Source organism: Oryctolagus cuniculus, chromosome 1, assembly GCF_964237555.1.
Source record: "Oryctolagus cuniculus chromosome 1, mOryCun1.1, whole genome shotgun sequence".
NCBI classification, from domain to species: domain Eukaryota; kingdom Metazoa; phylum Chordata; class Mammalia; order Lagomorpha; family Leporidae; genus Oryctolagus; species Oryctolagus cuniculus.
The window spans coordinates 139,391,391-139,408,139 of NC_091432.1; positions in this window are offsets into that span (position 1 = coordinate 139,391,391).

Below are 16,749 nucleotides of genomic sequence, written 5' to 3' on the forward strand. Positions count from 1 at the left end.
TTGATCTGACTACCCAGTGGCCTTTTTCCATCCACCAAACATCTCTGTGTGGGATGATCTTTCCACTCAGATATTTTAACTAGGAAATTTCCAGATGACTAATAATAACTCCAAGCGTGTTTTTCAAGATGTGCTTTTTCATTTCTCTCTAAAATTGTGCACTGTGTGAAGGATACTCAGTTCGGTTCCGGTTACGACTGTGGCAAAACAGGCTCGGCCTAAAACGTCCTGTGAGTTGGGGGACAGTGCCGGGGTGGTCATGGGGAAACTGCCTCTACTCCTTGGAGCCTGGGCCTCAGCTGGGAAGATGGAAGTGGCTGGGGATGGAAGCATCTAGCATTGGCTCTCTCCCTCCATGGAGCTGGGCTCACCTGGGACTACTGTCCACCAGAGACCCTGCAAGTGGCCTCTCGTTTGGCCCCGGGCTTCTGGCATGATCTCCAGGGGAGCTTCTGAAAGCTGAGTTTTCCAGGGCCCCATGGACAGGTGTCCCATGGCCTCCTTTGAGTTGGCCTTGGGAGCCATGTGTGGTGTCCACATCATCCTATTGATCATCAGCCAGTCTCCAGGGCAAGGCCAGCTCCAGGGGGAGGGATTTGGGGCTCCAACTCTTACAGGGAGGGAGAGTAAACAATACTGCAGAAGAGCTGGTACGCTGGGAGGTACTGTTGTAGTCATCTTTGGAAACTGGAAGTTTTCCTTGGATCTGCCTCCCTCCCTCTCTCCCTCCCTCCCTCCCACCCTCCCTCTCTCTGCACTTTCTGAGGCTCTGAGCAGGAGCTGGCACCTGAGCCTCCAGCGAAGGGCTGCTCCCACCAGGCCACACACACTCCCCATTTACATTTCAAAGAGAAACAATTTTGTGTTTCTCTTTGCATGTTTTTTTTTTTATGTCTTCTTATGTTCCCTAGATCAAATGAAGAAAACTCATTTATTATTTATTCCAGGTATGTCCTAGATGCATACGATTTCTACCTTGTGATGATTTAAGATAAAAATGAAGGAAGATGGGTTTTTATCTTTTAAAGGGGAGTCAAACAAGCGTCTTTGATTTTCAACAGATTGGTCAGACCACATACTGTGCTGCTTCGGCAAGCCCCTGATCTCCTCCTCCGAGGTGGCACTTGGTGAACACACCTGTCCCCGACTATCTGGGAGACAGAACGGGAGCCCCTTGAGCCACATCAGACATGTGGAGGACACTCAGCCAGTTCTATTGTTGGGGGGGGTGTGGAGGAAGCCGTGGGGAACCCTCTTATTTTCATGATCCATTTTAGGTCAGTAGTCACCACTGGACGAGGCGAGATAGGAGGCGAGCTGAATGGCTATAACAAAGGCCTAACAAATACAGCGGCTGAATATGTTGATTTGCCTTAAACGCAAGGTGCCCAGGACAGACGGCCAGCTTGGCACACCAGCTCTGCTACTTTCAACACATGACGTCCATTGCTAGGCTCCAGGCGTTTACTCCTATCTCCTAGGTTTGGGGTGGGGGCGGACGAAGCAGGCATTCCCCTTGTTTTCTATAGCACACATCACACATCACTTCCTCTCCCATCTCATTGGCCTCAGCTTGATCATGTGGTCATAGCCGGCCACAGAGGAGGCTGGGAAATGTAGTCTGGAGGTGAGAGTTCGTGCACCTAGTGAAAACTCTAAGGGCTTCTGTTCCCAAAAGGAAGAAGAATGTTGGGAACGCGTGGCTGTGCCTGCCCCACACTCGTGTTTTTCTCTCCCTCATTTAAAAGAATTCGTGGGAATTTCCATGACATTGAACCTGGGAGGCACTTATTGACGATGGGTACAGTTGCCAGGGCAACCACACTGAATGGCTGGTGCCACCTCCAAGGGCATCTTTTCTTCTCCTTCCTGTTCACAAAAGACTTCTCTAAACCAGAAAGTTCACAAGGAAGAAATTCTGTGGGCTGAAGAGCAGTATTTCTGGGTTATGGGTCCTTTCTGATGTTCGTTGATCTTAAGAACCAGGAACATCGGGTCCAAGTCCAAGCTCTGCCAGCAGAGGTCCGTGGGCCTCCATTTCCTCACCTACATATTAGATATCCAATTGCTTCCGGCCGAGGGTCAGTGGGGGACTGCGTGGAAGGCACAGTGCCTGGCCCATAACCAGGCTCAAAAAAGGGTCGTAACCATTCAGCTCACCAAGTTGGGGCTGCATTTCCCGTCTGATGGAGGCTTTTTGTGTGAGATGTAGCAGAAGACATGCTGGCCCCTCCAGAAGCCTCCTCATGCTAATACCACTCATGCTTCTTGGGTCTACATCCAGGCCAAACTTACCTCCCCTACTTGCTCAGGGTGGACCAAGAACTCTGATTAAATTCATTCTCCCAGGGCTGTGCCGCATGAGCAGTGCCAAGGCTGGTATAGACCTCCCCTAACCCCTGCCCTCACCTGCCTTACACCTTCTCAGCTTAGGATGGACATCTTGGGACACAGTTGGTGGCCAGCAGATGGCCTCTGGTGCAGGTCGACACCCAGAGCTGAGCCAAGACAGTTCAGGACTTCTCTCTCCTGGCAAAGTCCTGTGGGACTCCACGGTGGGAGAGGTTAGACACTTGGCTTGGCAGAGGTTTGGGGACGAGGGATTTTCTTCTTCTGGTCCATGTGTCTCTGATTCAGATTCTGTTGGGGTTCCAGCCTTTAAGAGATACTTGCCCTGGCTTATGGCATCTGCTGTGATGATCTCCATGACAACCTGGGGAAAGCCCAGGGTACAGAGCCAGGGAGCAGGGAGGCCCATCCCACTAATGGGATAATGAGTGTGGAAGAGCCAATCATCCCTGGCACTGAAATCAAAGGGTGAACTCCTCAGGCGTGAATCGGGCCAGCCTTTGAAGTCAGTGCACACCTTTTCATTCTTGGCCAGGGGAGAGGTCCAGGTTGAAATCGACCGTGACGCCGTGTGTCTGTCTGTTGTCCGTAACACCTTCAAGAGCAGCTCTGCCATTCTCGTTTCGGGAACGAGTGGGAGAAAGGACTTCATCCAAACTCAAGGGCTCTTGTTTCTCGTGCTGTTCGGACTGGGGCAGGTGCTTCTGTTGCACTGGGCAGCCTCACGTGCCAAGGCCCAAAAAGCAGACGAACGAAGCGGATGGAGGAAAAGGAGGCAGTGAGAAAGGTGAGGGCGGGAAAGGGAAAGAAGGTAGTGGTTGGACGGCGTGGAGCCAGCATAAGGTTGCCGCGTCTGCCTTCTTCCCACGTTTACCGCTGTTGCCTGCTCATCCCACGGCTGTGGGCTTTGAACGCATTTTCTCAGTAACACTGCCCCTAAGAACAGTCGGCACTTTTGACCGTCATCCTCTCAGCTTCCCCATGTTTCTTATTTTTTTAGAATACGTTTACTATTTTTTAGCTTTAAAATCTAGCAAATTTTAACATTTTGCCACATTGACTTCGTATGTGAATTAGACATACACATGTGTTCTGTATATACATACATATGCTACACATATACATATAAGCCATACATACACGTATATGCCCCACATGCACATATATGCTAGAGATACACGTAGGTGCTATCTTTCTTGAATACAGAGATTAAGATCACACAGTGAGACCCATGAAAAGGGTTGTAAGGTGGGGTAAGAAGGGTGTGTTGTCATGTACGTGGTGTGATGCAGGAAAGCCAATTTATAATGATGGACCAAATGATATGACGTCCACATAATTGTTATCCTCTCTCTACGTCTTAACTTCCACAAATAAGAGAACCCGTGTGATATTTGTCTTTCTGGGTCTGGCTGATTCCACGTAGCACAGTGATCTCCAGTTCCATGCATTTTGTTGCAGATGTCAGGACTTCACTCGTTTTTATGGCTGAGTATACTGCATCGCGTATGCCCACCACATTTTCTCTGTGCAGCCAGCAGTTGATGGACATTTATGTGGAATCTACATCTTTGCTACTGTGATTTTTTTTAATTTGACAGGTAGAGTTATAGACAGTGAAAGAGAGACAGAGAGAAAGGTCTTCCTTCTGTTGGTTCACCCCCTAAATGGCCACTACGGCCGGCATACTGCACCAATCCGAAGCCAGGAGCCAGGTGCTTCCTCCTGGTTTCCCATGCAGGTGCAGGGCCCAAGGACCTGAGCCATCCTCCACTGCCTTCCTGGGCCACAGTAGAGAGCTGGACTGGAAAAGGAGCAACCAGGACTAGAACCCGGTGCCTATATGGGATGCCGGCGCTGCAGGCGGAGGATTAGCCAAGTGAGCCACAGCGCCGGCCCTGCTACCGTGAATTGAGTTGCTACCAACACAGGAGTGTGGGTACCTCCTTCGAGTGCTGATTCCACTTGCTGTGGATATACCCCCAGGAGTCAGAAAGAGGATCTCCACTTTCCTAATTCCCACTTAGACAAGTACAACTTGAGCAAGTCCCACGCAAAAAAACTGAAGGGCGAGGGCACAGGGCACCACGTAGTGCTGCCTTCCCACAAGAACCTATTGTTTGCTTCAGATGACGTCCAAGGCCTGGAAACCAAACCTGCAACCACTGGACCCTTTGAGCTACAAGGTGTGGATCAGACAATAACAAGTAAGCACCAAGCCCTAGAATGTAGATGCATGGGTTGAGGACCCCTTATCTGAAATGCTTGGGACCACACGCGTTTCACATTTCAGAGGTTTTCGGATTTGGGGATATTCGCATAGACTTTACTCCTTGAGCACCCCTAATCCGAAAACCTGAAATCCAAAATGCTCCCAAATCTAGAATTTTCTGAGTGCCATGTCAGCGCTCAACAACTCCTGGATTTCAGAGTACTTTGGATTTTAGATTAGAGATTCTTAACCTGCATGTGATTTAGAAAAATTAAAGAGAATGTGAAGAAGGGGCACTGAGTGAAAAAGTAGCTATTTTTGTTTGATTCAGTCCATAAATAGAACGTGGTGTGAGGTAGTCTATGGAAAGACGGATCTCAAGCAAAGCTATCTTTAGCAGGATTTGATAGCTGACTCACAGACGCTTAGCAGACGGGGGTGTTCATACGACACAGGTGACTGAGCTGCTAACAATGAAAGCGCAGGGCGCAATTCTAGGAAAGTGATTTACCAAAGGCCACCTTGGAAACCTAGGGAGAGTGGGAGTCTCTCCTGCTTCATGATGCCATGGCCAGCGTGTCCCTCAAGACCTGACCTACACTGTTGGCGTGGTGACGTCCCCAGCTAGTGACATGAGCCAGCCCAGAGCCATTGGAGGAGCACCTGCAGCTGGCAGGTGGGCTCATGGCAGCCTGCTCTGTTCCAGCACATCTCACTCTCTGCCTCATGGTTCTGTTCACATAAAAGTCCTGGCAAGTCCCCACCCGCTCCAAGTAGCCTCTCCTGCCCAACACACACAGAAGGTGCTTCACTTCACTAGCCCAGACCCAGGGCGCAGTACAGAATTGAACTACACGAGGATGCTCTCTTTGGGGATTCTGTTATTTGCCTTATCATTTCCTATATTTTTTTAAAGATTTATTTATTTATTTGAAAGTCAGAGTTACACAGAGAGAGGAGAGAGAGAGAGAGAGAGAGAGAGAGAGAGAGGTTTTCCATCTGCTTGTTCACTCCCCAATTGGCCGCAATGGCCCGAGCTGCGCCGATCTGAAGCCAGGAGTCAGGAGTCTCCTCTGGGTCTCCCACGCGGGTGCAGGGGCCCAAGGACTTGGGCCATATTCCACTGCTTTCCCAGGCCACAGCAGAGAGCTGAATAGGAAGAGGAGCAACTGGGTCTTGAACCTGCACCCATATGGGATGCCAGTGCTTCAGGCCAGGACATTAACCCACTGCACCACACCACCACCGCCCCCCCCCCCCCCCCCCGAGATGGTCCTAGGTTCACTCAGACAGAAACAAAATAGCAATAGTGGGGCCGCCACTCCCAACGCCAGCATCCCATTTGGGAACATGAATTTGAATCCCAGCTGCTCCACTTCCCATCCAGCTCAGAGGATGACGGCCCAAATACTTAGGTCCCTGCCACCTGCACAGAAGATCTGGAGAGAGTTCCGGTCCCCTGGCTTCAGCCTGGCCCAGCCCCATTTATTGCAGACAACTGGGGAGTGAACCGGCAGATGGAAAATCTCTTTCTCTGTCTCCCTGCTGCTCTGCTTTTCAAATAGATAGATAGATCGATCGATCAATCGATCAATCAATCGATCTTTAAAGAGCAGCAAGAGCTGCCACTTACGGAGGTCCTTCCTATGTGATGGGCGACTTATACAGGGTACTTCAAAAGACCATGGAAAATACACACTATGAAAAACTGTGCATGGCTTCCACTTTTTTTTTCTTTCGGCAAAACATAAATTCATCTTTTATTTTAATTTTCCACGAGCTTTCTGAAGCGCTCTTGTACACGTGTTTTCATTCAATCTTATGGCTCCTCCAACCAGTACAGAACAGAGGAGAATTTTGCAGTCTCTACAGGCAAGGAGGCCGAGGCCCAGTGCCGTGGAACAATTCACAAGAGCTCACAGACGATGAATGATGTCCCATTGCAGCCCCAGCACCAGCTACTGCCAAAGCAGCCAACACTAGGAGGGGCTGGTAGGCTCTCCCCGCTCCCCCCACCCCAGCCAGGCAGCTCCTGGCACATTCTCGCCTCTTCCGCTTCATTGTTTAAATCCAGAGCAAAACTGAAAGACGTCAGAACTTATCGCACCAAGAAGAATCCAAATGTTTTTCTGTGGGCACAAAAAGCAATATTTCAGGGGGATGTGAATGAAATAATTACATCCATTTTGTAGAGTATTTACTGCAAAAAAAAATTCTTGCTAATTCCAATTACTTTAAAGACCAGCCTAAATGAATAGAAATGTTTAGGGAATCTTCTTAATGAATTGTAAAGAGCAATCTGCAGCTGGCACTCTATGGTAGGTCTAGGAACGAATCGCTGTTGCACTTTCTCTGTAGTGGTTTTCCATGCCTGGCGTGTGTTTTTGCATGCACTTGTCACATACGTTGTCAGCACTGTCACATAAGCCTAGTTTCATATTAACTGAGATGGAGGAAAACACAGACTGTAACGTTCGTTTCTAGCTGTCCAGTGGAAAGGGAGAGAGAAAAAGGGACATGCCCCTAAGGAGAAGGAGCCCACAGGGTGCAGTGTTGCATAGGCTTTCTGGAGGCAACCGTCTCTGCATTGGAAGAAGAGACAGGGAAGAGAAACACCTTGCATCCTCTCTGCCCAGGTCACGATGGCTACTGGGGGACTCGCCAGGCAGGGCCGGGGACAGCCCTCCCACAAGCTGGTCCCAGCCAACACCAAGCCTCTGGTCCCTGATGCCCTGACCCAACCCCCTCCACACTGTGAGGCAGGTGAGGAGGTGAGGCCCAGCACCCTACAGAGCAGGTGGATGGGAGAGTCCTGGCCAACTCCGTCCTCAAGGAACGCGGGCCTGGGGAATGCCAAACGGGCTACAGGAATCTCGCAATCTTGTTTTGCAAAATGATTCCCCTTCTTAATGTAGATCTAGAACCATTGGTGCTTCTGACTTCAGCATTGCAATGGCACATGGAAAAGGCGCAGCCTGGCGACTGGTGGCAAGGTGATGTTCTTGGTCTCTCGCCGGCAGCAGCGTTGTGCACCCCAGGGCAGTGAAGCCCAGCGCTGGGAAGTCCTGGGAAGGGATGCTGACTTTGCAAACCTGTGAGGCAATGATAAGCAGCCCCCCACCCCATCCTTGCTCCCTTCCTTCTGACTTCCGACGTACAGGGGGTCTGTGCAACTCCGCTGCACAGCACATGCCCTGTGTGAGGAGTTCAGGCACACTGCAGCTGACAACAACGTGCAGTGATGATGTGTCCATCAAAAGGAAAACAAACCATCCTGAGAGTCAGTCGGCAGCTGTGTGTGTGTGTGTAAGTGTGCATATGTATGTGCATATTTGTATATATGTGTGTATGAGCATATGTGTATATGTGTGTGCGTGTATGTGTACATGTGTGTATATGTGTTTATGTGCATGTGTGTTTATGCATACATGTGTGTATACATATGTGTGTTTATGTGTGTATATGTGCATGTGTGTGCAAATGTGTGCATGCATGTGTGCGTGTGTATGTGTGTGTGTGCTTGTGTGTATGTCTATACGTCTGTGTGTGTTTGTGTGTGTTTACGTGTGTAATATGTGTATATATATGTATGCATATATATGTATATGTATGCATGTATGTGTGCATATGTATGTGTATGTATATGTGTGTTTATGTGTGTGTGTTGGGCAAACCAAAGCTGACAGCTCAGGCGGTCGGGCCCTCCCTTGGCTCTTTCTTGTTCTAGAACAGTCACGGAGGAGGAGGAAGATCAGCAGTCCGAGGGCCCCGCCTGCGGCCCGGCTCTCGGCCCAGCGCCCTCTATCAATTTCCTCATCTGAAGTGTGAACGGCTGGCTGGGAAGATAGGCTGAGAAAGGCATTTACACAATGCCTGCCCCACAGTTGGGATGCACAGGGCACTTTTCAAAGTTCTGGGAAAACAGAACTAAAAGATATGTTCATTTTGGAGTAAAAAGAATTTCTGAAGTCCATGCATATGAGGGGTGCTCAAAGAGCTCACGGTAGAGCATTATAAAAGTCTATAGATAAATTTCATACTTTTTGCATGAGGATTGCCTTTTAATTCCATTTTCTCCCACAAACTCCCTGAAGTTGCTGTGTACAGGCTCTCTAACTTAGCAAATCGAGTTTGAAAATGCAGGTAGGGAGAGACAGAGAGATCTTCCATCCACTGAGTCATTCCCCTAGATGCCCACAAAGGCCATGGTTGGACCAGGGCAAAGCCAGAAGCCAGGAGCTTCTTCCAGGTCTCCCACGTGGGTGCAGGGGCCCAAACACTCGGACCATCTTCTGCTGTTTTTCATTAGAGGGAGCTGGATTGGAAGTGGAGCAGCCGGGATTCGAACTGTTACCTATATGGGATGCTGGACATCATAGGCGGCAACTTTACCTGCTACATCAAAAGGCCAGCCCATGCAGGTGTATTTTTATAAGTGACTACAAGTGAACTGTAGTCAAGGTTACAATTGATTGGCTTTCGAAGTAATGAATGCCGGGCTTTGTCCTGGACCCAGATTTACCCCAGCGGGCTCAGGATTTGAAGCACTCAGAAAACATAAGGGGCCGGAGTGGGGTTGAAATTTCTCATCCTCAGAAATGCCTTTTTATTAAAAAAATTTATAAATTTATTTATTTGAAAGGCAGAGGGACAGAGAAAGGATATACAGAGAGAGAGAAACAGATTTTCCATCTGCTGGTTCATGCCCCAATTGGCTTCAACACCTGAGGCAGGGCAGGCCAAAGCCAGGAACTGTATCCGGGTCTCCCACATGGGTGGCGGGGGCCCTAACACTTGGGCCATCCTCTGCTGCCTTCCCAAGTGCATTGACAGGGAGCTGGATTGGAAGCAGAGCAGCTAGGATTCGAACTGGTGCTCATATGGGATGTGAGCATCACAGGCGGTGGCTTAACCCCACAACGCCCATCCCCTTGGAATTGTCTTGGAAGGAATGCTTGCTGTGCCATGGTTCTCAAACGTGGGAACGTGCCATCACCAAGCGGTGGAGAGCCTCCCCACATGCAGGCTGCACCAAATCCGCTCAGCCAGCAGACTGGAGGTAGACAGTCCCCGGGAGACAAGGCACAGCCCCATGTGTGCAAGGCCGGCACCACTGCCCACAGCCACTGGGAAGGAATCATCCTGTCCCAGGGGTGCTGGCACGGCCGTGAGTTCCGGCTAAGCCTGTAGCTCCAGTGGCGAGGTCCTTGTGCCAGGAATCAGACATCGAGTTCTCTTGTTTAAACACACACACACACACAAAAGCAGAAGTGGCAGCACCAAGAGTTCTTGTTTCCCCATGGTAACTGTGAAACTGTCTCACCAGAAAAAATGACCAACTGACACCCAGACAGCGCTCCCTCTTCTGTTTCCACGATCGGCACAGAGCTTGTGGCCCACGGAACACAGAAACGGGAAGCAGCAGCAAGGGGGTCCGAGCAGCTACGCTCTGCACCACCACCACCCCCCCAACCCCCCCCACCCCCCGCCCAGCACCAGTGCCTCTCTCCCGCCTGATCTCTTCTCATTGAGCCACCCAGGGCTTTCCTTTGTCCAGATGGGCCACCTGCCAGGGCACAGAAATCCAAAAGCTTACAAGGTCCCCCCCAAAAAAAAGGGGGGCTCCAGGGGAAGGAAGGCAGAACAATGTTCCACATGGCTAGAAGAGAAACACCAAGAAACCTGTCTGCCTGACCCAGCCCTCAGCACCCAGCACCTGGCCCAGCAGGTGGATGACCTGAGAGTACATCTAAAAGTCCTCGGAAAAAAGCAAATTAAGAGCTAAGTTCATTTGAGTGTCAATCATTTTGAAATCCTTGCATGCTTTTTTTTTTAATAATAGAAATGTTCCATGAGCTTCTTGAAGACCCTCGGAGCACCTTCCTAGGGAGACATCATGCAGTGAGCTCTTGCAGTGCTGTGGGAACATCAAGAATGGCCTCTTTACAAAGCAAAATATCAATAAGAATAAGAGGCCAGAGCCGCAGCTCACTAGGCTAATCCTTGCCTGCGGCGCTGGCACACCGGGTTCTAGTCCCAGTTGGGGCACCGGATTCTGTCCCGGTTCCCCTCTTCCAGGCCAGCTCTCTGCTGTGGCCCCAGGAGTGTAGTGGCCCTGCACCCACATGGGAGATCAGGAGAAGCACCTGGCTCCTGGCTTCGGATCAGCACAGTGCACCGGCCGCAGCGGCCATTGGAGGGTGAACCAACGGCAAAGGAAGACCTTTCTCTCTGTCTCTCTCTCTCACTGTCCACTCTGCCTGTCAAAAAAAAAAAAAAAAAAAAAAAAAAGGGTTAAAAAAAATAAGAATAAAAACGAGAGTTTGTTCTGTGGCCGTGTCCACCTGTCCCTTCCCCCTCACAGTTCAAGGCCGGCCCTAAGGGTGATGAATCAGCCTAGGAGTCAGCCCCATCATTGTGAAGTATTTGAAGGGCTAAAACCCCGTGACCAAGGCAGGACCGGGTCCTTGTCCCAGCAGGGAGGGTGGAACCCTTGGGAAATTGGCTCCCATTCTCCTGCAGAGGGCGCACATCCCTACGGATAGACAGCAAAGGAGATAGGCAGTATAGGAGGCATCCGTGGTGAGACCTTAACCTCAGGAACACATGTGCCTTCCCAGCTGGGAGGAGCCATGCTCCAAGTCCACAGCTTCTCACAGACCTAAGTGACTTTCTCCGGTGTTGTGCAGTGCGCACCGGATTTGTACACCCCCGAGGAAATAATCAAATTTAGGAAAAGCTTTGTGCCAGAAAGCGTTCACTGCACAGTGGAAAAATGAAAAGTTTTCAACAGCCACTGGAAGCGATGATTATGAGGACAGTGCAAGACCACAACACCTTTGCAGTCAGCATCCACACAAGGCCACGTGGGGAGTGCCACGTTACCCCCAGCGAGTCGCTGTGTCTGAAATGGGCCGCTCATCCTGTGTGCTGCTGCTCTGAGTGGTTGATAAACAGCAGAGGTTTCCTAGGCTCTTGGTTATGCAGCCTGGAAAGGCCAAGAGCCTGGTGCTGGCCTCTGGCGGGGGTCTTCATGCTGGGTCATAGTGTGACCACAGAGGGGAGGGCAAGAGAGCCCAGGATAGAGAGAAGAGGAAGGGGCCAGAGGCATCCTGGGATGAGGTACCCACGCCCAAGACAGCAGCACTAACCCTCAGGTCCTGGCTCTCAACACTGCTAAGTCCCCAGCACCTGAATCGGGCGGGACACATGCTAGCCAGGCACCTGCTGTGCCACCCCCAGGGCGACCTTCCTAGCTCTGAGCATTGAGGGCCCTGCCATGCCCAGAGTCCGTTAGGGAGATGCACAGCCCCCTTCTTGCATGTTCCGTTGTCAGGCTTCAGGCTGACAAACCCCACAGGGCAGCCAGACATCCTGTGAAGGCAGCAGCCTGCATGCTCACCTCTTTTTCAGTAGTGAGAATGTTTGCCTCCTTCACTACAGGACGGCCCGGTGCAGGTGTCTTTTTTAAAACAGCTCAGTAAAAATACGGAATTTTTCTCTCATTGCATTCCTTTCTGTTTGAATTAGATCATCCACATGGACAGGTACAATGGTCCAGCTAGACTTTTTTCTTCTCTGTGCCTGTAGAGGGCGATGTTCCTAAACTCCCATCTTCTTAATCTGGAGTCATGAGGGCCCCCCAAGTCTCTGGGTAGGATTCCGGGGTGGGCAGGCAGTGAACAGGGACAAGGGGAACCCTTGGAAGCCTCTAGCTGAAATGCAGTGTTGACTTCGCGTGGCACTGCAGGCAACCAGTCAAAACAGGATCAGCAGAACTCATGATCTTGTCACCGGAGAATCAAGGTATTGCCACAGTGCAGCCACACACATGGTTGGTTTCTTTGGATGTCCTAGTTATTTGGACACATTTTATTTTAAAAGTTTTATTTATTTATTTTGAAAGTCAGAGTTACACGGGGGGGGGGGGGGAGGAGGAGTGAAAGAGATCTTCCACCTGCTGGTTCACTCCCCAGATGGCTGCAACAGCCAGGTCTGGACCAAAAGCCAGACCAAAGCCAGGAGTCAGGAGCTTCAGCCAGGCCTCCCACATGGGTAGCAGGGGCCCAAGAACTTGAGCCATCTTCTACTGCTCTCGCCAGCCCACTAGCAGGAGCTGGATTGGAAATGGACACAAAACAGTGTCCATATGGCATGCTGGCATCACAGGTGGCAGCTTTACCCAGGACACCACAATGCTAGCCCCTTGACACATTTTAAAACGCTATTCTGAGAATTATTCCAATAGACTTCCTACTGCCAAAGATTACCATAGTTTGAAATGGTAAAAATCATTCGAGCCACAGTCAGATGGAACACAGCTCAGTGAGATACCGCATGCCTTTGCATCTCCAAAAATCCCAGGTATGGTGGAACTCACAGGCTGTAATGCAGTATTCGAAGCAACATTACACTTCGTCCAATCCTCATTGCAAGCCTACCAGGGAGTAAATGTACACACAGTGCATTTTCAAAAAGATTTTTATTTGTTTGTTTGAGAGGCACAGAAATGCGTGGGAGGGGAGAGATGGTGAGAGACACAAACAGACAGAGTGAGAGACCAATCTCCCACTCACCAAATGCTCACGGCAGTGGGGCTGCACCAGGCCAAAGCCAGGAGCCAGCGACTCAATCCACACACGGGGCAGGGGCCCAAGCACTTGAGCCATCACCTGCTGCCTCCCGGGATCTTCATCAACAGGAAGTCAGAGGCAGGAGCTGGAGTGAGGTGTGAAATCCAGGCACTCTGATAAGGGACAGTGGCATCTTAACCACTGGGCCAGACCCCTGACCACAGGGCAAGCTTTATTATCCTGAAAGCATGATGCACACAGAGAGGCCTGGTGCCTTGTCCAAGGTCACACAGCAGGCAGACAGTGGGAGGGGAATTTGTCCACACTCCCTCAGCCTCCTTGTCAAGGGGCAGGTAAGAGGGGCGGTGTCCTCCTGTCCTCCTGTCTGTGGTCTGACCCCTCAGTGGGAGCCTGAACCGCTTGGGTTGGCACTTGGCACCACTTGCTCAGTCCTCTAAGCTGCTCCCTTCTGTGTCAGTCCTGCACTACCACAGCCTTGTGGCTTTCTTGGGGAGTCACATACCAGCCCATTTCTCAGAGGCACCTGCTGAGGGGGTCCACGGGGTGCCAGGGGGCTGGTGCCCAGAAGGGAAGGCCACACCTGCTCATGAAGCAAGCTGGTCAAACAGGAGAGACAAAGCAGGAACAGCAGGGAGAACTGGGGCCCATGCAGGGGGCAAGTTAGAAGCACACAGGCTGCAGCACGTGGAGAAGGGGCCCAGGCCCTGAGACTGGACTTGGCCTGATCTGGAGGAGAGGAGCCAGGGGCAGAGGCCATGGCAAATTTGCACACACCCCGCATACTCATTATAAAACCCATTCTTTTGTATGGTTTGAAGTGCTCCTCTTCTCCGTATTCAGAGTGATTATCTTCCTGCATTTCCTGGCAGCAGTGTCTAGAACCAGGAACCCCTGGACTCCAATCCAGAGCAGGGTCTCTGAGCCACACAGATCAAACCTTCCCCCGCGACCCCCACCGCCTTAGTTTCCCCATCTGCAAGTCCTCAGTGCCTCCCAGGACAAGGGCTGTGCTGAGGATTGGGGGGACGCCCTCTGCCCCCGCCCCTGCTGGGCTGCGCGCTGCAATGTTGGCCGCCTCTGAACTCCGCGCTGACCTTGACCCTGCTCCACTATGCTCTCCTGCACTTTTCCTGCAGAACCTGACAGCCTGTGACCCACTCGGAAGTAAACTGACTTCTCTTCCAGGCCCCGGGGTCCCGGAAAGCAGAGACTTCCAGTCTGGGGTTCCTTGCCAGGTCCCTGCCCAAGAGTTGCGGGCGCGAAAGGAGCAGGCTGATGGAGTGGCCTGCAGGGCACCCGGTGGGCAGTGCAGGGCCCTAGCGGCCCTAAGACCCCCGTGTTTCCTCCAAGCCCCGCCTCAGCAGCGCGCTTGGCACCAGGCGCAAGAGGGGGCTTCCGTCGCTGTTGGCTCCCTTCATTTCGGTAACTGCAGCTCACAGAAGCCCTTGTGACAGGACTCGCTGGACAGCCCTGGTCTGGCCACTTCCGGGAGGTGGCCTCAGCTGGGCCTGGCCCCTGTCTCGCTCCGCTCCGAGAGTGCCTGGCCGTCCTGTGGCTGGCAGGTCACACTGAGCAGGCATTGTTTTTTACGCAACCCTGTTTGTGGTGGGCTCTCCAGCCCGATGTCTGGGACATCTGCCGGAAATCAGGCTCTGTCTGTGGCACTCCGCAGCCATCTCAGCTGGCCTCCTGCTGCCGTTGATGAAGCCACAGCCTGGCTTCGGCTCAGGCCAAGGGATAAAAAAGGCAGTCTGCCCTGGGCTGTCAATCAAGCCTGGTGTCTCCATCCAAGGTGAATGTCACACAAAAATAAAATCAAAACCCCCGGTCTAAAATATCTTCAAGGGGAGGCGGGGGGTGGGCAAGGTGGGGACCGCAGCATCTGCACTCCTAATTATAGGGGGGCCCCGGGTCCAGTGTGGCCCGGATGGGCTGGGGCATGCCGTGTGCTCTGCGCCTGTCACCCTCACCGCGGGCTTCCTCCCACAACAGCACAGAAATGGACACTTCCCTGTGTCCCAACGAGCCTGCTCACACACCTGGGCACCCCTGCCTGCCTTCCTCTGAAGGAGCAGTCTCAGATGTCAAGGCTGTGAGTGGGCCACCTTCATCCTCTGCGGAGTCCCTTTTGACTGGAGAGAACCATGTTTGAAACCTTTAGTGTATGTTCATTGTTAATGGACTCACCTAATTGAACACGTTTATGGGGTTCAGTGGGACATTTCCAGACATGTGGATGATGTGTAATGACCTGGTCCCGGCGGTGACCACCTTGCACATTCATCATTTCTTGGTGATGGGAACATTCAACATCCTCTCTACAAGTCATTTTGAAATATGCACGTAGTTGGTGTCAGCCACAGCTGTCCTACAGTGCAACAGAACATTAGAGGTTATACCTGCTGTCCCACTGCACTCTTGCACCCTCTAACTGCCTCTCTCCACCCCTACCTCCCCCCTACACCCTTGCCAGGCTCTGGTTGCCTCTATTCTACCCTCCACTGCTCCGAGACCAACTCTGTAGCTCCCACGTGTGAGGGAGGCAGTGCAGTCATTGTCTTGCCGTATCTGCTGTGTGTCACTGCATGTCCTGTCCCAGCCCAGCCCTACCTGGGGCTGCCACCGGCCCATACTAGAACCTCCGCTCCCTTGGACAGGAGCACCTGCTGGTTCATTCCCATATCCTTAGGCAGCTCACTGAGGAGCCTCAGGAAGTGGGAAGAAGGCACAGCTGCGCATGCTCTGCCTGCCTTTTGTTAGCTCAAGCACATTGGTTTTGTTCTTTTAAGATTTTATTTCACTATCTCTTTAGGCTCACAAGGAGCTGCTGGTTGTGTACAGAGTTCTTGTACGCCCTTGGCCCCTGCCCCTGGTCTTGGCATCTGATACACAAACTTCAGGGCAACCCCAGGGGGCAGCTGCCCTTTGCACTCTCACCTGACAGACAAGGAAGACAAGCCGCTCCCAGGCTGATGTTCACACAGCGGATAAATACCATAGTGTCAGATGTGAAGCTGGCCCATCAGGTTGGGGACTCTGTACCCTCTACCCAAATGCATACTTTGTGTCAATTACATAAGAGCAAGGTTGACATATCAAAACTGGAAAAGAATTTTAAAAATATGGTGTTATTTGAAGGCAAAGGTGATTGTGCATATAGAAATCTAGCATAATCCTCAGTAAATCATTACACCTCGTAACGAGTTTACTCCATTCGCCAGATGAAAGATCCAGCAATAAAATCAAACTTTATTCTACCCAGCAATAACCAATTAGAAAATGTAATAGGGGAATTCCGTTCATAAAAGGAACAGCATCCCATAATATCGATGAGAATTGTGCAAACCCTACCAACAAGTCTTTACTCAAAGTCAAAACCAGGTCCCTGAATTCATGGAGGAAGAGAATGCGTCTTAATGAGGAATCGACATTGTAATGATACCAGTTTTCCTCCAGATAAATGCATCAATTCAAAACCTCAGCATGCTTTTTCTCCAATATTTTATTAAGAACAAACTCAAACATAAAGGAAAGTTCAAAGGATTTCAAGCAAACATCCATTTCACGTGCCATCTACACTCTTCTGTTAACAGT